Below are 20758 nucleotides of genomic sequence, written 5' to 3'. Positions count from 1 at the left end.
TGCTCTGCGCTTGACGTTCATCCATGTATACATCATCCTGACAAAGTCGATGATCGGTATGTTTCATAGAGCCAGCAATGACTTTCAGAGTACAACAAGCTCAGTCATTTGGGAGCACAGTTATAACTCCGTCTATCCAATGATGTACACTCAAACAAGTACCATATCGGTCTCAGGCTTGTAAATGTCATGTAACTGCACTCTAACCAGACTGGATCATTTATCAATTGCCTATAAGTTAATGGAATTGCTCGTTTCAAAGGCAGCTAAACTAATCTTATCTTAAAGTGAATTTCCTAGTATGAAGATAGTTAACCAAAACTGAAACAAGAGTGTAAATGCAAACTAGACAAGCCCGGGGCAAAGAATGCGAGAAAATCCGAGAGAAGTACAAGGGATAAGAAAAGGTAGACAGAAAGAGAAGAGGAGAGCGAGAACCAAAGATACAGGTGCAAAGGACGAGCACTTCTCCCGTTTATAACATGTCCTTGTTTACATCAAAAACACTCAAATATTATCCTCGATAATGACGGTGCCCTGGACTGGTTCTTTCGGGGTAATACGGTATCTGCGAGCATCCAAAAACAAGAGGCTGCCCAGATTGGCCTCGCTGTTGCCTCCAATGATTTCCTGAAGCACATGTGGAAGTAATAGTCCGCCTGTACATTCACAGCACTGAAGATATATTACTGCAGCTAGCGGCTGGAGGCAAGATGAGAAACAGCACAGAGCAACAACAAAAAACACCAGAGTGCCATGACACTTTCAGCAGAGACCCCGAGCTGGCACGGCCTTTACATACCCGTTTACAATCCCCGCACTTATTTCAATTCCCCCCGCCCCCAATCCCTGGGCTCTGTTCTGCTCCAGCGATGGTCTGTCCCTAATGAAGAGGGACAGGGACTGAGCCTGTGACACAAACAAACATTTCAAAACGACCTTATTATGCATCCTGTTGGGATTTTGTACGCAGAGGGACGAGGCAGTCGGCAGCGTCGCCTCAAAGCTGGGCAAGAACCCACGAGAACAGAACAAGGGCGCCTCCTGCCTCACTGATGGCAGTTGCTGCATGTCATTACTCAAAACGATCAATTTACAACATAGTAAAACAATTATACCCAGAGTTCAGGAATGCGTTCTGCTTCTCGATAACCTTTAAAAACTCTTTTTCTCGGCAGATTTATTGTGGTTGACAACGTTGAGAAAAATAAAAGCATTTCGACAGTCCCCGCCCCTCCCCCCCCCAACAAAACCCCGCCCAATTTCCCCTCAACTCCAAAGAGTTTTCATTTTAGTTAAACTTTGCCGCAAGTGCAAATTATTTCTTTACGGATAGGTTTGTCCTGAGAAGTTGTCCCGATAAATTCAGCAGGGTTCAGCTTGGGATGGAAATCCATTCATAAAGAACAGCATTCCGCCAGCGCATTCTCAGAAGAGGGGGCACAAGGGAGAGAAAAAAATATTTCCCTCCACATAAACTTTCTTCAAAAAACACATATGGCAATTTTCTGAGCAGGACAACCCTGAATGTGACTGTGCCCTGCGTGGATAAGAGTTGAGGAGGCCCAACCTCCACAGCCTGAAGCCAGCAGGACTCCAGGCGCTGACTGAGAGCTGCCGACTCTTATTCTGAAGCGACCACAGGGGCTTCATTTCCTGACAGTTATTTACTTAGAGCAGATGATTAGTTTTTTTGGAAGGATGGACTGCAACATTGAATCAATTACAAGCCGCCGTTCGTTGCGCCCATTAACAATCTGAGCCTGGCTCCAGCCTTAAACCTCTATGCTGCCCCTCGTTGTAATAGGAGTTTGTGGATTTACCACTTTACGCAAGGTAAGGGGAAACCAGATCTAGATTTATTAAAGGCGGAGTTAGTTTGTTTTTTCGCCTTGTGTAACCGATTTAGTAAAGAAACGTCGGGTTCCAGAGGAGCAACGGTGAATCCAGATTGTAAGCGAAGCTGCCTTGCCGCCCATGCACTTATTTCGCTGCTGCTTTCTGCCAGTCTGGATGCATATACACATCCAAACACTTGTAGAATTGTTTCGACTTCATCCTTTGAGAGTTTTAGCTCGTTGTATTAATAACGTCGACTATTTTCAGAAAATTGTTGTCTTTGGCAAAAAAATGGTGCGTGAAAATTGTGCCTTTCTTTGACTTGGATGGGGGTTTGAGGTTTGCCGTTAAATGCTTGTCTGGGATTGCAGTATGTTTGTGTTATATTGCTATTGAGTGAGGAAAGTAAGCGGCTCTCTGGACCGTGTTGTGTCACGTCAGCCCGCCCGCTGCATTTCACTTGGACAGCCCTTCCGATGATGGCTACATTGCGCAAATTCTGTAATGACAAACACATTGGCGGTGGATGTGGAAGCCATCGGGTGCCTGCGTCAGGGATTTAAGGAATTTCGAACGGGATACAGGCTTTTTTTCTGGGAATACTCCGCTGTCCTGGGATCGAGGGTGGCGGAGGGAGAGATTTTGGAATTGTTCAGGAGCTCTGCCATGCGAATGAATCACGTAAACAGGAAGGAAAGGCGAAGTGTGCCAGGAGAGTTGGACAGTCTGTGAAGTAGGCAATAAGGAGAGGCTTCTGCGAAACTTGCGCTGGGGCGAAAAGGAAAAGTAGCAGAGAGGCTATCGAGGTAGGAGAGAAACAATTCTTTCTTTCAGCTGCCTGACTCTTGCTTTGTCTTCAGTTTTCTATCTGCTTCTCTGCTCAGCCCTTCGCTCTGTTCACTCTCACATCCCACTCTCGGTATCTTTAACCATCTCCTTCATAAAACCCATTTTCCATATCGATGTGTCTGATCAGTAAAACGTTAAACTTTTCTCCAGTTCCGCTGTTCCCTCCAATCTCCGAGTTACCGTCTTTTCCCACTCGCTTCCATCACTCTTGCCTCTCTCTCCTCTTTCTCTCTCCTCTTTCTCTCTCTCTCCTCTCTCTTTCTCTCTGTCCTCTTTTCTCCTCTTGCTCTCTCTCCTCTTTCTCTCTGACACATGTTCTCTCTTTTCTCTGTGTCTCCCTCTCTCCGCGCTCTTTCTCTCTCCCTCCCCTTCTCTCTCGCCCTCTCTGTAGTACATCTGTAGTCTATTATAAGTTTTCCTGCTTTTCTAGTACTGTTTTTTTCTAAACAGCATTTGACCCCGCAGTTCCCCAGCTGCACTTAGCCAGCCACACCGGTCCCCTTTCGCTTTCTGTGATAGTCTCGGTACAATCTCCCCCTTTCCTGTCATTCCCCCCCCCCCCCCGCCCCCCCCAGATTTTCACACCGGTGATTGAAAATCAGCAGACGGCCGATCGAGCAACCATTTGGCTCGAAGCTGTCACAGCTCTTTATCCAAGTGCCAAACCCCAGCGGGAAGATGGGAGCAGCCGGGGCTGTGCTCGGTGGCACTGTAACGGTTAACGTGAACCAAAGCGATTAAAGAAACCGCACAGAGAACGGGCATCCGTGCTCTGTCGGTATCTGGCACTTGAAGGAACAGCACCGTGCTGCTTTGTTTAGATATGTAAAGTCTGAAACAATGGTGCTCTTGTCAGACTATCTTTTGATAAAGCAATTTCTGTCACAGGGAAATCCCTTCTGTTTGTCTCCGTTTAATCCCTTGATTTGACAAACTTGAGGCGACTGTTTTAAACTATTATAACCTGGTCTTTTTATTGTAGTGATCGTGGGTCATGTAGGTTAATTTTGCGCGAAGAATTCCATCTTTTATTAACTCCTGGCTGTATTCAGAAATATTTTTAACACGGACTCAAAGCGGCCAGTGACGTTGGTCAATTTTCTCAGATGCGCAGATGTTAATAGCAGAGAGGAGAGTTTCTCCTCGACGTATCCAAGTTGCCAGCTCAAATAAGCACAGGGGGGCTTTCATTAAACAGGTCCTTCTTTCATTTGTAACAAGAGACAGGCGCGCTTTGCTCAATCGCTCCTCTCAGTTTCTGATTGAATGTAGGATTTTGCAACAAGGGTCGCGAATCCTGGCGGTGGTGAGGTTCTGTTCCTGTCTGCTCCCCTTTTTGATGGACTCCAGAAGTTAAACATTAAAGGGGCTTCGCAGAGTCTGATAAATACATACTCTGTAGGAACAGTGTCTGTCTTTTACAACAGCAGGCACTGTAATGTTTTACACAGAACCCAAGTAGTCTTCAAAAGCACTTGGGTTTACACTATGCACAGTGCTCAGGTAAACTAATTTTACCTCGAACAACCTTTGGCTGACTAGAGGAGAATGGTTTGTGTGTGTGTGTGTGTGGGGTGGGGGGGGGGGGGCTATCTTTTCATACAAATCATCAATTATTGGGTTCCAAATCAGAAACTCCAACCTGTTCAAGTTTGAACTGACAAAAGGTACAATTGAGTGGCATCGACCCTGGAGCCCTGCAAGGTGAATGCTTGTGGGTGTTTGGTGTTGTATTTCTGTGTAGCATGGATAAGTGAGGTGCTTACAACGTCGTTCTTTGTCTTCCTCCAAAAGGTCATTTGAAATGGGGCATATTGGATAAATAATAATTGAAATCCTGAATATATCATTTTCTGTTCATCTCTCATCTTGCAACCATTAAAAAATAGGTTTAAAGTGTCACAACAGTAAGACAAATGGCGGCCTCCCCCATGATATATGTGTGGTGAGCAAACTGAAATGAGGAAGCCTTGTATTTATTTTTCCTATTTTTCAATGTATTTAGAGAACATAATGTATATAGAGAGAAACTAACGTGCACATCCTAGTACTTCGCTCAACAGCGCACCTATGCCTGCACAGATATATAGTATATAAGTTTACATATATGTAAATAGAAGCCCCATGTGTGCATCTATCACTCCCCCTATATACTTAGAGTAGAATTGCAGGCTGGATTTAACAAAAGGTAAATCACTTTATGTTGTTGCAACGCCCCTCTCGTTTCCTACTGACTGGGAATAAATGGCAATAGCTAGTTTTCAGGAAGTGGCATTTCCAGGGGCAATCGAATTGCCGAGGATTGCTCCCAGTCGTTGTCTGTGTGAAGTTCACAATGCCATTGTTGTTCTTGCCTGTATCGGGGAAGTGATCCACCCAACTTGTGTTCACATATGAATACGCAGACACTATCCAGCTATTCGGATTGGCTGCGCTCACTGCACTGGCGAGGTACAACAGACCAGCCAGAGAAGTAAAACAAAACAAGCACCGACTGCAATGTTATAACAATTGATGCCACACTATTGGCAAACGGATTACTGAAATGACATCGCCAGTGCAGTAATAGCCAGTTTGTAGGCTTTCTATACATATCCCCAGGTACATCCGTTTACTCCACGCAAAATATGGGAAACACGAATAATATAATTTATTATTATTAAATTATATTTTAAAATCTGGTGTGCTTCACTGGACTTTCCTTGAATGATGTTGGAGAATTATATGTTCTTATATGTATCAGAGAACCAGACGTTTGACGAAGTAATGCAGGTATCTCTATGGTAATCCCATAGCGCCATAGTCTCCGAAAGGGGTCAGTGTTTGTTAACTAGCATGCTTATTACATGCTTATAATCTATCATAGCCTTCATTTAACGAACACAGTATATCTTTAAACTAAATTGCTATTTTCCTCTCCGAACCTGTGTTTTAAAGTAGGAAATATCTCAAACTAAATTGCAGGATTAAAATCCTGGGAAAGTTTATACACCAGCGCCTGATGTAAATTCAGTTCAGAAATCTAGCAGTTGTGTTCGCAGTAAGTAAGATTACTCAGTTTCTCAGAAATACGTGTTTAAAGTTTCTACTTGTTGGGTTGCGTTGCCGTCACGTTTACTGGCAAATCACTCCTGTGTCAGGAAAACCCCTTTTCTATACAATCGAACTTCCAAGAAAGGTTTGTTGTTTTACTCTTCCGTGCAATGGGTTCCTGCTGCAAATCATCTGTTGCAGAGGATGCGAATGAGAAATAGCTTTTTTTCTGTGTTTATTTTATCTGGGGAAAAAGTAAAAAACAGGTTAATCTGATTGGTTAAATACTCCACGAAGCGATTGAACAGACTGATTCGAATATTCGAAATTATTTTAAGGTAGATACATTTTACTTCTAGAGATGCTCTTTAATGTGCTAGCGTTAACATAAATATGTCAAATGTAGCGATTTTGCTTTTGGACCTATTTTTCTTCTGGATCGGAATTATTTAATTGACAATGTAAAACGTGGACGAGTTGTTTCCACTTTTAGAGGCTACAGGCTGCAAATACAGAAGTATATCCAAGTTTGGGAAAAGTACAAAATTACAGTGTTGAAAGTAAATATATACTGCAAAATATAAAGTCAGAGTAGGATGTTGTGTCTGTGCAACGGAGTTTTGTGCGTCTACTGCCAGTCCAAATGATAGGGTGGGGGGTGGGTTTGTACACAAACTGTCCAGGCAACACCCTACTGCAGGCTGCTGTTCAGTGGAGACACAGCTCCTCCTTGTGGACAATCTCCTGTACTATGACAAGTTACATTGTTAACCCTTCCTTTTGCATGCTTTTCCAGCAAAGTTCTCAAAGAGACTGCTTACTGCATTCTGGCGGAACACAATTTATAAGCTCATACACAAAGAAATCTATGTAAATAGTAATACTATCATTATTTTTGAATTAATAATATTGTTTAAGTTAATCAATTCGTAAGTAACCGAGTTAGTTCTAAATTTAGAATAATGTGACTGAACAATCCAGCTGTGAAAAGTGTTAAGAAATCGATATCTAGCCTTAGTCCCAAACCCTCACTTGCGGTCGAGTTCTGGCTGGCATATTTACTGAACGCGTAGTAAAGAACATGCGATTTGGTTAAGCATATAGTTCAAGACTTTTTTTCTGTCTAACATTACAGCGGGTGCATTCAGTCCAGACCTGTTTTGAACTATAGAACTCCCGCAACTGCAACAACACGAGAGACTTTTGTTTTTGTAACGAATATGCTTTAAGATATTTGCATGGAGCCGATTGGATGAAACCGACCCCCCCCCCCCCCATCGCAATCCCCACGAAAAGTCCACAATTCTGAATTCGGATTTATTTCTAAAACACAAAAACGCAGCATAAAAGATCAAAACAAGAGACGATCGCCCGGGTGGATTATTTACCCGCGTTTAACTGCGAGCTAATAAAACTGTGTTTAAATACCCGAATACACAGGTGAGGTTGGAACCCCGGTGCTTCAGTGATGTAACCGCACTGTCCGCGGTGATACTGAACTGCATAGATGAGGATCCCAACCTCAGACCCTGGTCTATGTCACAGTAGCTGAGTTAGACGGATGGTCGGGGGACGCACTCGGTAAACTCGCCGAGGGATTCAAAGCGGGTTCCTTGCTGCTTGGACCCGGCTGTGATACCCCGCCTTCCCCAAGTGTGAATAACCATCGAACATTGGTTGTCCATTTGAACAGCGAAGAATGGGGTGTTGGGAGTGGCATTCCGAGAGCCAGGCTACTGGCGTAAATGGCATCATAATCCAAAAAGGGACCAGAGTGGGAATTGAACTGAAGATAGAACAATTTGTTGCACGAGAAAAAGCGTCTGTTCCTATACATAGTCAATAAATCTTGTTTGGGAGAAAAAGTTAAAAAATCTGCAGTGAAGTGGATTCTGGGGTGAGGTTTGATGTAATTAAATTGGCGAATCTAAACATTCCTCACTATCAGTACTCAGGATCGTGCGCATATGTCAAATGTCATTTTTATTTGCACCCGTGCTTTAAGATCAGAGTGAGAGAGGATGTGGTGTTGTGGAAGATGCACACTCGGGCCCTGCGGACAGTCATTGTGTTCTGTTTTGCTGAGGGTCAGTATATTGCCAGTTGTAGCAGGTTTCCAATGAACAGAGAATTTCTTCCATTCAGGGATCATCTGCCGAATGAGGTTATAATTCTAATTTGCCAAGTCTGAGATATACGGAAATGTACCGAATCGTACTTTTGGGGAGAAATTCCTATTCTTCATGTCATCTAAAGAGGTAATCAGAAGAGAATGCGATGAAATCCCCCCCACCCCCCAGCCCCCCTTTGACAGCAGGGGAGGGGCTGGTTTGTTAATGTTTCTAGTGAAATGGAAACGCCTTTTAAAAGGTTACGATTTTACTAGAAATTCCGACCAGAGGAAATCTCAATGGAGCTATTTAGATTTCACTACAGGAAAAGACAAGAACATTTCACCCCCGCAACTCAATAGGATGCAGTTTTCTCAATGTTATTTAGATAACATTGTGAGCACTCAGTGTCTCTGATGAACAATGAAACACTGTGTGGACACTGCGAACTCGTGTTATTTAGATCCACCAAAATGACAGAAGTACGCTCTGGAATTCCCGCTAAAAAACCTCTCCGCCTCTCTACCTCTCTTTCCGCCTTTCCACCTCTTCCCTCCTTATGACCCTCTTAAAACCTACCTCTTTGACCAAGCTTCTCCTCATCTGTCCAATATCTCCTTATGTGTCCCGGTGACAAATGTTTTTTGACGACGCTCTCGTGAAGTGCCGTGGGACGTTTTGCTGCGTTAAAGGCGCCATATAAAGGCAACTTATTGTTGTTGCTTCATAGTATACTGACCGAGTAACCTAACGTGCACACAATCTAATATTTATAACGTATTCTAATTTCTATCCTTCATCATCATCATCAGCAGTCCCTTGGAATCGAGGAAGACTTGCTTCCACTCCTAAAGTGAGTTCTTTGGTGGCTGAACCATCCAACACCGGAGCCACAGACCCTGTCACAGGTGGGACAGATATTCGTCGGGGGAGGGGGTGGGGGGGTGGGTGGTTGGGACTGATTTGACGCATGCTCCTTCCGCTGCCTGCGCCTGACCTCTTCACGCTGGCAACGTTGAGTTTCGAAGAGCTCAATGCCCTCCCGGATGCATTTTCTCCACCGAGGGCGGTCTTCGGCTAGGGTCTCCCAGGTCTCAGTGGTGATGTCGCACTTCACCAGGGAGGCTTTGAGGGTGTCCTTGTAACGTTTCCGCTGTCCACCCTTGGCTCGTTTGCCATGAAGGAGCTCCGCATAGAGCAATTACTTAGGGAGTCTCGTGTCTGGCATGTGGACAATGTGGCCTGCCCAGCGAAGCTGATCAAGTGTGGTTAGTGCTTCAATGCTGGGAATGTTAGCCTGGGCAAGGACACTGATGTTGGTGCGTCTATCCTCCCAGGGAATTTGCAGGATCTTGCGGAGACATCGTTGGTGATATATCTCCAGTGACTTGATGTGTCTTCTGTACATCGTCCATGCCTCCGATCCATACAGGAGGGTGGGTATTACTACAGCCCTGTAGACCATGAGCTTGGTGATAGGTTTGAGGGCTTGGTCTTTGAAAACTCTTTTCCTCAGACAGCCAAAGGTTGCACTGGTGCACTGGAGGCGATGTTGAATCTCTGCATCAATGTCTGCCTTTGTTGACAAGAGGCTCCCGAGGTATGGGAAATGGTCCACCTAATCTAGTCTCTCTCCATTCTACATAGTTTCTATGATATATGTGAGAATGTTGTAGGCAGACAAAAAGCAGGAAACTATAGACCAGTTAGGCTAACATCTGTCATTGGGAAAATACTGGAGTCCATTATTAAGGAAGCAGTAGCAGGACATTTGGAAAAGCATAATTCAATCAATCAGAGTCAGCATGGTTTTATGAAAGGGAAATCATGTTTGACAAATTTGCTGGAGTTCTTTGAGGATGTACCAAGCAGGGTGGATAAGGGGGAACCAGTGGATGTAGTGTATTTGGATTTCCAGAAGGCATTTGATAAGGTGACACATAAAAGGTTACTGGACAAGATAAAAGTTCACCGAGTTGGGGGTAATATATTAGCATGGATAGAGGATTGGCTAACTAACAGAAAACAGAGAGTCGGGATAAATGGGTAATTTTCCAGTTGGCAAACAGTAACTAGTGGAGTGCCGCAGGGATCATTGCTGGGGCTTCAACTACTTACAATCTATATTAATGACTTGGATGAAGGGACTGAGTGTAATGTAGCCAAATTTGCTGATGATACAAAGATGCGTAGAAAAGCAAATTGTGAGGAGGACACAAAAAATCTGCAAAGGGATATAGACAGGCTAAGTGAGTGGGCAAAAATTTGGCAGATGGAGTATAATGTGGGAAAATGTGAGGTTATCCACTTTGGCAAAAAAATAGAAAAGCAAATTATAATTTAAATGGAGAAAAATTTCACAGTGCTGCAGTACAGAGGGACCTTCGGGCCCTTGTGCATGAAACACAAAAAGTTAGTATGCTGGTACAGCAAGTAATCAGGAAGGCAAATGGAATGTTGGCTTTTATTGCAAGGGGGATAGAGTATAAAAGCAGTGAAGTCCTGCTACAAATATATAGGTTATTGGTGAGGCAACACCTAAAGATTGGTCTCCGTATTTAAGGAAGGATATACTTGCATTGGAGGCTGTTCAGAGAAGGTTCACTAGGTTAACTCCAGAGATGAGGGGGTTGACTTATGAAGATAGGTTGATTATGTTGGGCCTCTACTCATTGGAGTTCAGAAGAATGAGAGGTGATCTTATCGAAACATATAAGATAATAAGGGGGCTTGACAAGTTGGATGCAGAGAGGATATTTCGACTCATAGGGGAAACTAAAACTAGGGGACATAGTCTCAGAATAAGGGGACGCCCATTTAAAACTGAGATGAGGAGGAATTTCTTCTCTCAGAGGGTTGTAAATCTGTGGCATTCTCTACCGCAGAGAGCTGTGGAGGCTGTGTCATTGAATATATTTAAGGCGGAGATAGACAGATCTTTGAGCGATAAGGGAATAAAGGATTATGGGGAGCAGGTAGGGAAGTGGAGCTGCGACCATGATCAGATCAGCCATGATCTTATTGAATGGCGGGGCAGGCTCGAGGGGCCAAATGGCCTACTCCTGCTCCTATTTCTTATGTTCTTATGAGATGCCCCTTACTGTCGCTCAGGGAATTGGGCATGGAGTGGTAAAGGCTACATACCTCTCCATAGCAAGCATGGTTGTCATTGGAATCTCACCATGGAAGGACATTTCTTGCGTGCTCTGTGTGTAGCGGAAACATACACAGATTCTTTATAAATGAGTCTATGATTTCGTTTCTCATAACACATGCAGCACCCTCCCCGCCACTTGAGTAGGTTGAAGGGCACTAACCCACGCCCTGAGCTGCTGCTGTATATTGCTATAATTATGTTGCAAAAATGCAACTGCCAACTTGTAAGCGTTAATGTAGATGTTGTAAGCGTTAATGTAGATGGCCAGCATGAACAGATTTTCAATGACAGTGTACTGAAGCACTGGGTGAAACAGTGTAGGAGTACAGAGACTGGGCTGACTAATGCCCCTGATTGAAAGCTGATACAAGTTGTGGATAAACCTTTTATAGTTTTCAGCAAAGTTACTCTCCATTTGAATTACATTTTTTTCAAATGAGGCTGGTTAATTCACTGTTCGCAGTGTCTATACAATGTTTAATTGTTCATTAGAGACACTGACTGCTGACAACTGACGGGAGAAGAGAAAAAGCTGCAAGGACCCGAGGGTTATTGGATTGCGCAACTGATTTTGCTGCGTTTATTCCCTGAGTTGCTTCAGTCTGCATTAATTTCCGCTGATAGAATCACTAACACAGCTTTCTCAATCCAGCAGGAGAGGGAGTTTTGTGGGGAGGGTGGTTGGATGTGGGGGTGGAAGGGTTTGGAGATTGGGTGGGTAGCATCCTTCTCACCTAAGGTCTTTCCCCTCTCAAAGATCACCTGCCCGAGCCCGGGGAAACTCGCCCTCTACAGGAAGCCGCTGTGAATGGAGGTCAAGTCTGGAATCTGAACTTTATAAATGCAAGTCCTATCCTTTCCTCTTCCTTTTGAGTCTCTCGCTCTTTTTGCTATGCTTTCATAGTAGGGTGCTGTAACGCGTCACAATTAAGAATAGAGGAGATTGAGATTTCCTGATCATAGTATATTCAAGAGCTATTTCCTTACTGGAACTTTCACATCTAGGCTTTCAGTCAATCAAAACAAGTAAAAACAAACAAACTCAATAATATATTTAATTTAATCTATGGACATTACTGTAGCAATATGAAGGCTGAAATACTGATTGGTAAAATGGCTTTAGGCAACTTTCTTAATGTTGCTATTGAGTAATGTGATGCATTTTTTAAAAGGGAGTATGGATTGGATTTATAAACTCTTAAGGCTTTAACTAAATGTCTTAAGCAATTTCCAGTGCAATAAAGTGAAATACTTCCTAAAGTTGCCTTGTTTTTTTAAAGGCTGCAATGATTTGCAGTTTCCTATCCTCGCCCTTCTTATCAAACACAGCTCCATTTCAGGCCTTATTTTCCCTTTCCACTAACAGATAATTATGGGGACACCATTCTTAAAATAATCAAATAAAAAAACCTATTGTGCGACATATTGAGGAGCACTGTGTAAAGGTAATAAGAACCGTGTAAGTTTAAACACAAAATTACCCAGCCAAATGCACGTTTTAAGGCAATTTTTTGTTAAAACTGCATTTTTGTTCTTAACATGAAGTGCACAAAATTCCCCAAAATTTACGAATGGCATTTTCAAAGTATCGCCGAAAAGCAGATCGCCAAGGTGCAACGCAAAAAATATTGCACCGCCTAAATTTGGCTGTTACCCGTACTCAGGTGACAAAAAAACGCATGAGAAAAGCAGACGTTGCAGCCTCAGAAACGTCAGTAAGTATGAAGACTTGCAAAAAAGGTATGTTAAAGTTTTTATTTTTTAATTCTTTTGCAGCGATTACTTAGTTAAGGTCTTGTAAATTTTTGTGATTTTTGATATTTTGTTTTTTGCCATTTTTTTTGTGTGTTTTCACCCCTCCCATTTTTGACGTTGATAGGCCTTGGACTAATGTTGGCAAGATCGCGGTTTCTGCTGCGAATCCTCGTGCAATGCCGTTTTTTAACGACGTGTATTTTGAGCCAAATTTACCCTGTTAAAAAATGGTGACATTTTTATTCTTATTTCTTCATAAAAATGACGTTATTTATTAAATAACGACAGACTGGGGAAATTCTAGCCCCAACTTTGCCAAATATTCCAATACAGGATTATTTTTTCGTAAATGTTTACATTTGAATTTCTGTGACTAATAAGTTCATGGGATGATCCTAAAATATATGCGTTTATTCACAACTCTGCACGCGCACAAACATTTCCCTCCTTGCGCACATATATGCCCTTTCACCTCTGGCACTCCTTCACACATCTTTTCATCCCTGTACGCACACACATTTCTCCATATCTGCGCATGCACACAACATAAAGATGTTTATATATTACAAATTAGTGGAGTGCTAGGACTGTTGGTTCCTGATACAAGGAGGTCTAATGCAGCAATAATCAGTGACAATTTTAGAATAAATTGTTCGGTTTGCTGAGGCGAGATGCCAGAAAGACTGGAGCAAAAAGTGGCTAGTGCTGCTGAATCTAGAAAGTTTATTTTGGGCTTCCTTCCAGTTGTGTGAAACTTGCAAGTCAGAAAGCTCTACTACCACAACAAATGCAATGTAACAGCAGCTCGGAATGAGTGATCACAGTATGGTTGAATTTGTAATACAGATTGAGGGTGAGGAAGTAGTGTCTCAAACGAGCGTACTATGCTTAAACAAAGGGAACTACAGTGGGATGAGGGCAGAGTTGGCTAAAGTAGACTGGGAACACAGACTAAACAGTGGCACAATTGAGGAACAGTGGAGGACTTTTAAGGAGCTCTTTCATAGTGCTCAACAAAATATATTCCAGTGAAAAAGAAGGGCGGTAAGAGAAGGGATAACCAGCCGTGGATAACCAAGGAAATAAAGGAGAGTATCAAATTAAAAACCAATGCGTATAAGGTGGCCAAGATTAGTGGGAAACTAGAAGATTGGGAAAATTTTAAACGACAGCAAAGAATGACTAAGAAAGCGATAAAGAAAGGAAAGATAGATTACGAAAGTAAAATTGCGCAAAACATAAAAACAGATAGTAAAAGCTTTTACCGATATGTAAAATGGAAAAGAGTGACTAAAGTAAATGTTGGTCCCTTAGAAGATGAGAAGGGGGATTTAATAATGGGAAATGTGGAAATGGCTGAGACCTTAAACAATTATTTTGCTTCGGTCTTCACAGTGGAAGTACACAAAAACCATGTCAAAAATTGCTGGTCACGGGAATGTGGGAAGGGAGGACCTTGAAACAATCACTATCATTAGGGGGGTAGTGCTGGAGAGGCTAATGGGAATCAAGGAAGACAAGTCCCCTGGTCCTGATGAAATGCATCCCAGGGTATTAAAGGAGATGGCAGAAGTTATAGCAGATGCATTCGTTATAATCTACCAAAATTCTCTGGACTCTGGGGAGGTACCAGCAGATTGGAAAGCAGCTAAGGTAACGCCTCAGTTTAAAAAAGGGGGCAGACAAAAGGCAGGTAACTATAGGCCGGTTAGTTTAACATCTGTAGTGGGGAAAATGCTTGAAGCTATCATTAAGGAAGAAATAGCGGGACATCTAGATAGGAATAGTGCAATCAAGCAGACGCAACATGGATTCATGAAGGGGAAATCATGTTTAACTAATTTACTGGAATTCTTTGAGGATACAATAGCATGGTGGATAGAGATGTACCGATGGATGTGGTGTATTTAGATTTTCAAAAGGCATTCGATAATGTGCCACACAAAAGGTTACTGCAGAAGATAAAGGTACGCGGAGTCAGAGGAAATGTATTAGCATGGATCGAGAATTGGCTGGCTAACAGAAAGCAGAGAGTTGGGATAAATGGGTCTTTTTCGGGTTGGAAATCGGTGGTTAGTGGTGTGCCACAGGGATCGGTGCTGGGACCACAACTGTTTACAATATACATAGATGAAATGGAAGAGGGGACAGAGTGTAGTGTAACAAAATTTGCAGATGACACAAAGATTAGTGGGAAAGCGGGTTGTGTAGAGGACACAGAGAGGCTGCAAAGAGATTTGGATAGGTTAAGTGAATGGGCTAAGGTTTGGCAGATGGAATACAATGTCGGAAAATGTGAGGTCATCCACCTTGGAAAAAACAACAGTAAAAGGGAATATTATTTGAATGGGGAGAAATTACAACATGCTGCGGTGCAGAGGGACCTGGGGGTCCTTGTGCATGAATCCCAAAACGTTAGTTTGCAGGTGCAGCAGGTAATCAGGAAGGCGAATGGAATGTTGGCCTTCATTACGAGAGGGATGGAGTACAAAAGCAGGGAGGTCCTGCTGCAACTGTACAGGGTATTGGTGAGGCCGCACCTGGAGTACTGCGTGCAGTTTTGGTCACCTTACTTAAGGAAGGATATACTAGTTTTGGAGGGGGTACAGAGACGATTCACTCGGCTGATTCCGGAGATGAGGGGGTTACCTTATGATGATAGATTGAGTAGACTGGGTCTTTACCCGTTGGAGTTCAGAAGGATGAGGGGTGATCTTATCGAAATATTTAAAATAATGAAAGGGATAGATGAGACAGAGGCAGAGAGGTTGTTTCCACTGGTCGGGGAGACTAGAACTAGGGGGCACAGCCTCAAAATACTGGGTAGCCAATTTAAAACCGAGTTGAGAAGGGATTTCTTCTCCCAGAGGGTTGTGAATCTGTGGAATTCTCTGCCCAAGGAAGCATTTGAGGCTAGCTCATTGAATGTATTCAAATCACAGATAGATAGATTTTTAACCAATAAGGGAATTAAGGGTTATGGGGAGCGGGCGGATAAGTGGAGCTGAGTCCACGGCCAGATCAGCCATGATCTTGTTGAATGGCGGAGCAGGCTCGAGTGGCTCGATGGCCTACTCCTGTTCCTAATTCTTATGTTCTTATGTTCTTATGTTCTTTTTTCATCTTCAAGCTCCCTCGTAATATCTGTTCTTCCTGCATTCAGTTTGGGTTGGAGGGCAACCCAGGGTTGTTAAGTGTGCAGTTAAGTGCACTTACTCTGCCAATTTAGCCAATTCCACTTCACACTGACACTAAACTTCCGATTAAAATCTGGAGTCAGAGCCTGACCTGGACTGAAGTGCTATAAAGGTCCCTGGAGATGGTAGTCTCACACTGTGACAGTTTGACACCGCATGGAGTGAGTCCAGTAGTGTCAAACCAGGTTTGCAAAGTGTTCAGGGGGGACCGGTAGACCTTATGGACGATTTATAAACCTACGTATCCTTAATTTGAAATCTTTAGAGATGAGAGATTTTCTCCTCCCCTCCCCTCTCTAAACATTTAAATTTCTAACCGTTGGAAGATGAGCTCTGCATGTGGAGAGTTGATTACTGACAGTTACAGTTTGAGCCATGCAATGTTGGTGCAAAGCAAGTAAAAGCAGAGTAAGCCTTGAGAAAGAAAGAAAGACTTGCATTTATATAGCGCCTTTCCTGACCATCAGACATCTCAAAGTGCTTTATAGCCAATTCTGGAGTGTAGTCACTGTTGTAATGTGGGAAATGCCGCAGCCAATTTGCACACAACAAACTCCCACAAACAGCAATGTGATAATAACCAGATAATCTGTTTTGTTATGTTGATTGAGGGATAAATATTGGCCAGGACACCGGGGATAACTCCCCTGCTCATCCTCGAAATAGTACCACGGGATCTTTTACATCCACTTGAGAGGACATTCGGGCCTCGGTTTAATATCTCATCCGAAAGATGGCACCTACAACAGAGCAGCACTCCCTCAGCACTGCACTAGAGTGTCAGCCTAGATTTATGTGCTCAAATTCCTGGAGAGACCAAAGTCTCACATCGCTTGGGTTTGAGACCACATGAAGTATAACTCTAGTGCAACATCAAATCTACTTGGGGTTAATTTAAAAGTTTTGCGAATGCTCAGACACTGGTGTGTAAATGCACCACAAAGCACCCTGATAGTACTTGCCAACCAGTATTGGCTGGCAGTCAAGATGAGTGGAAACTCATTTGTCTTGTGCTGCTTTGGCTGGTGTTTACCATCTATTGCTTTAGTACTACAATATTTCATATGGCTCCATGGAGTCCAGGATGCTGCAATTAATATGGCCACTGGAGAAATCTAGGCTGGAATCTCTGCCACTGCTGCCATTGGTACAGGCCCATCAACAGCCAGCAGGAATTGTAGCTCCTCAGGATCCATTGTTATGCCATGGACTGAATTCAAAGTGAATCACTCCCAGGTCCACTTGAAGTTTGAAAGCCTCATTCATATGGGAATGTCCAAAACACGGTACATGCTGATGGCAATGAGTTCAGTGGTGATGTCATGATGCACATTACACAAAACTATTTTTAACCATTTATATATATTTGAAACTTTATACTCAGGTGGGACAACAAATTAGGGAATTATTTAAAAAAATTTAAATTATTATTAATGTCATCTTGGCACTGATAAACTTTGCCCTTTGGGACGCCAACAGTAGAAAACCACTTTTGCACTGCTCTCTGAAAACATGGGGTGCTAATGTTAGTTGGTTCTGATCTCTGCCATCTCACCCATTTAAACCCCATCTTTAGTTGCGGAGAATCAGGAGCAGCTTTCCACAACATTAAAGCTGATTCATGATCATAGACTCTTACCGCACAGAAGGAGGCCATTCGGCCCATCATGTCCGTGCCAGCTCTTTGAAAGAACTATCCAATTTAGTCTTACACCCCAGCCTTTTCCCCGTAACACCGCAAATTAGTCCTCTTCAAGTATATGTCCAATTGCCTTTTAAAAGTTCCGACGGAATCTGCATTCCAAATCTTAACAACCCTCTGTGTGAAAAAAAGTATCTTGTTTTCCCTTCTAGTTCTTTTGCCCATTATTTTAAATCTATGACCTCTGCTTACCCACTTGCCAGAGGAAATAGTTTCATCCTACTTGCTCTATCAAAACTCCTCATAATTTTGAATACCTCTATTAAATCTCCCCTTAACCTTCTCTGCTCTAAGGAGAACAATCCCAGCTTCTCCAATATCTCCACATAACTGAAGTCCCTCATCCTTGGTATCATCCTGATAAACCTCCTCTGCAGCCTCTCAAAGGCCTTGGCATCTTTCCTAAAGTGTGGTACCGAAAATTGTACACAATACCTTAGCTGAGGCCTAACCAGTGATTTCTAAAAGGTTAGCATGGCTTCCTTGTTTTTGTATTCAATGTCCCTATTTACAGTATCTCATACGCTTTCTTAGCTGTTTTATTAAGTTGCCCTGCCACCTTCAAAGATTTATGAATATGCACCCCCAGGTCCCTCTACATTTGCACCCCCCTCAAAATAGTAGATTATACTGCCTCTCCAGGTTGTTCCTCCAAAAGTGCATCACTCCACATTTATCCAAATTAGATTCCATCTGCCCATTTCACCAGCCTAAGTCCTCCTGATGCCTGCTGTCATCCTCCTCACTATTTCCTGTGTTGCAAAGTTTTATATCATCTGCAAAATTCAAAATTGTACTCCCTCTTCTCAAGTCCACGTCATTTATATATAACAAGATGCTCCCTTAGCTTCTTCCTCCTACTGCTGAAGGTCATATTCCATCTCCAAAATCAAGAACTCCAATACATACTAGCCCATAGAGGTCAGATGAATTTAAATGCGACTCCACATTTAAGTTTGTATTGTGCCTATTAGGTCAGAGGTCCAGATTCTACATTAGGTAATCCTCAGCCAATTATTTACATTTCACTTCCTCTTATTCTAATATAAACAATTATTTAGTTTTACCAAACTGAATATTTTGTTTGAATCCGCTATGGGGGTTTGACACCAGGAACTGACTATTATCTAATATGCAGCTGATAAATATTAGGGGGAAAGAAAGGAAAACCCTTAACCAAACATAAATATGGAATGAGGACTTTTAATTCTGCCATGATTATCAAACAGCTCAGTGATAAGAGCACTCTAAGATCATCGCTGGTAAGAACTAAAGCCTAGAAAGGCATGTCCACAACCACCAGGATCAGAATGAGCGGACCAATGCTGTACAGTTTACCTCTTTTCCTGAATGGCGCCCTGACAAGTCCACTCACTGACTATTTACATTTGCTTTGGATTTTTTTTAACATCAATAACCGTCTTGCAATACTCTACCCATATAGCTTCACTTTCCTCTGGAGTGTTGGGCCTTTGTCTACACCAATGCTCAGGTTCAGCTTGCACAATGTGTAATGCTGCACAAATCAAATCTCAACCGGGTAGAGTTACACCAATGGAAAAACTGACCGTGCCCTTCCTCATCCTTGCAGTAGGCTTTCAACCAACTGATTCCAGCCAGCATTGACATCACAGTCTGCAAATGGTTGGAGACTTGTGGTTGCAGGAATAAGTAAAAAGCCTAAAGAGTAGAAAGACGTACTGCAAAAACAACTTTGTATTGTCATCTGTTTTTATGCGCTGCACTCTGATAAATTTTCTCTTCAGCAGTTCCCATTAGCAGAATTGAACTGATCTTATGCTGCCCAGGACACACACACACACACACACACACACACACAGAAATAGAGAGAAAGAGTACAGCGAGAAAATGTATAAATTACCTGGTAGAGTAAAATGTAATCCGACCAAGCGGGTGATTCCCGATGGAATGCTGAAGAATAACAGTCCAGGTCTGAAATACTGCACTGGCGTCCAGTAGGAATGTGGGTGTTCTTGGCAATGTAGGTGGGGGGTGTGGGTGTGAGAAAAAGAACGAGACACCTTGTGAAACCGATCAATGGACAAATCTGAGTTTATTTAATTTTCAAACTGTGGCCGCATAAGATATACATCCATCGCCAGCTGCAATATTCAAAATCCACACAGCACATATCCCATGAGAAGGATTGCTTGGAATGGGCAGATTTCCCTCTGATTTTCTTGGCTGTAATGCTAACAGCATCAACACCAGGCTGCTGCGTACCAGTCCGATCAGATCATTCGGTGAAGGAAAAGCCCAGTTCAGATAAGACTAAGCAGTGCCTAATGATGGGAAGACAAGGCAGCAACCAAAAAATAAAGGCATCAAAGGACACTGTTTTCAAATGGCCAAGTGCGATCCAAGTAATTCTCTAATCCCCACTGGGAGGCAGTTTAAGTTTCGATAGTTGAAGATTCACATATCTTTCAAGTCTAGTTGTTATAATAGTAAATTTACAGTGCCTGGGAATGATTGGCCCTGAAATTGTTGGAATGGTGCATCTCGTGGCGAGCACCGTGAATTGCATTTTTTACCTCAACCTTCAGGTTTCATTACTTTGGTACCACTAATTGCTAGAAGTGCGAGTTGATAATGGTGCAGGAATGTCAACGGAGCATCTGTGACCTCGGGAATATCATGTCCTATTGGTCTATTTCCTTAACCAATGACATTGAAGGATAGAGAAAGGAATGGAGCAGAGAAGGAAATAGGGTGAATTAGAGTCAAATTAGATACAGAAAGAGAAGTAAAGAGAGAGAAAGAAAGTGAGTGGATTAAGAGAAAGAGAGAGAAAAGAGACAGGAAGGAAAAGGATCAAAAAATGTTAAAATTTAAAAAATCTCTGGGAACAATTAGTGAGATTCCATAGTTTCTGTGTCTCCAAGCTGGAGTGGCATGTCAGGACCATGAATCATGTCATTAACAGAGTCCTTACGAAATGAATTACCAGCCCTAAATGGCTGTGGCGAGATAACGACGGAAATCCAACAATTTTATGACATGCAATGAGGAGGCTCACGTTGAAATGGACATTTTTTTGGTTTTGGTGAGGCTCATAGCGGAGTGGAGAAAATCTCCCAGCTTTTTCTGGCAA

The 20758-nt window shown here is 42.7% G+C and overlaps 1 protein-coding gene across 6 annotated transcripts in view; it reads left to right on the top strand.

Moving 5' to 3' along the window:
• Nucleotides 1-1584: 1584 nt before the first annotated feature.
• pdgfra (platelet-derived growth factor receptor, alpha polypeptide) overlaps nt 1585-20758 on the top strand; it is a 71285-nt gene continuing 52111 nt past the window's right edge. Inside the window, exons 1-3 of one of the 6 annotated variants that reach the window (XM_070869993.1) lie at nt 2368-2645; nt 8648-8740; nt 11747-11832. The gene's annotated coding sequence lies outside the window, so the exon portion shown is untranslated. Of the gene's footprint in view, nt 1837-2367; nt 2646-8647; nt 8741-11746; nt 11833-20758 lie in introns of those variants that run through there. The other 5 variants (XM_070870004.1, XM_070869997.1, XM_070870011.1 and 2 more) reach the window with 5 other exon arrangements.

Source organism: Pristiophorus japonicus, chromosome 2 (genome assembly GCF_044704955.1).
Source record: "Pristiophorus japonicus isolate sPriJap1 chromosome 2, sPriJap1.hap1, whole genome shotgun sequence".
In the NCBI taxonomy this organism is placed as follows: Eukaryota; Metazoa; Chordata; class Chondrichthyes; family Pristiophoridae; genus Pristiophorus; species Pristiophorus japonicus.
This window is presented reverse-complemented; position numbering and strand designations above follow the sequence as displayed.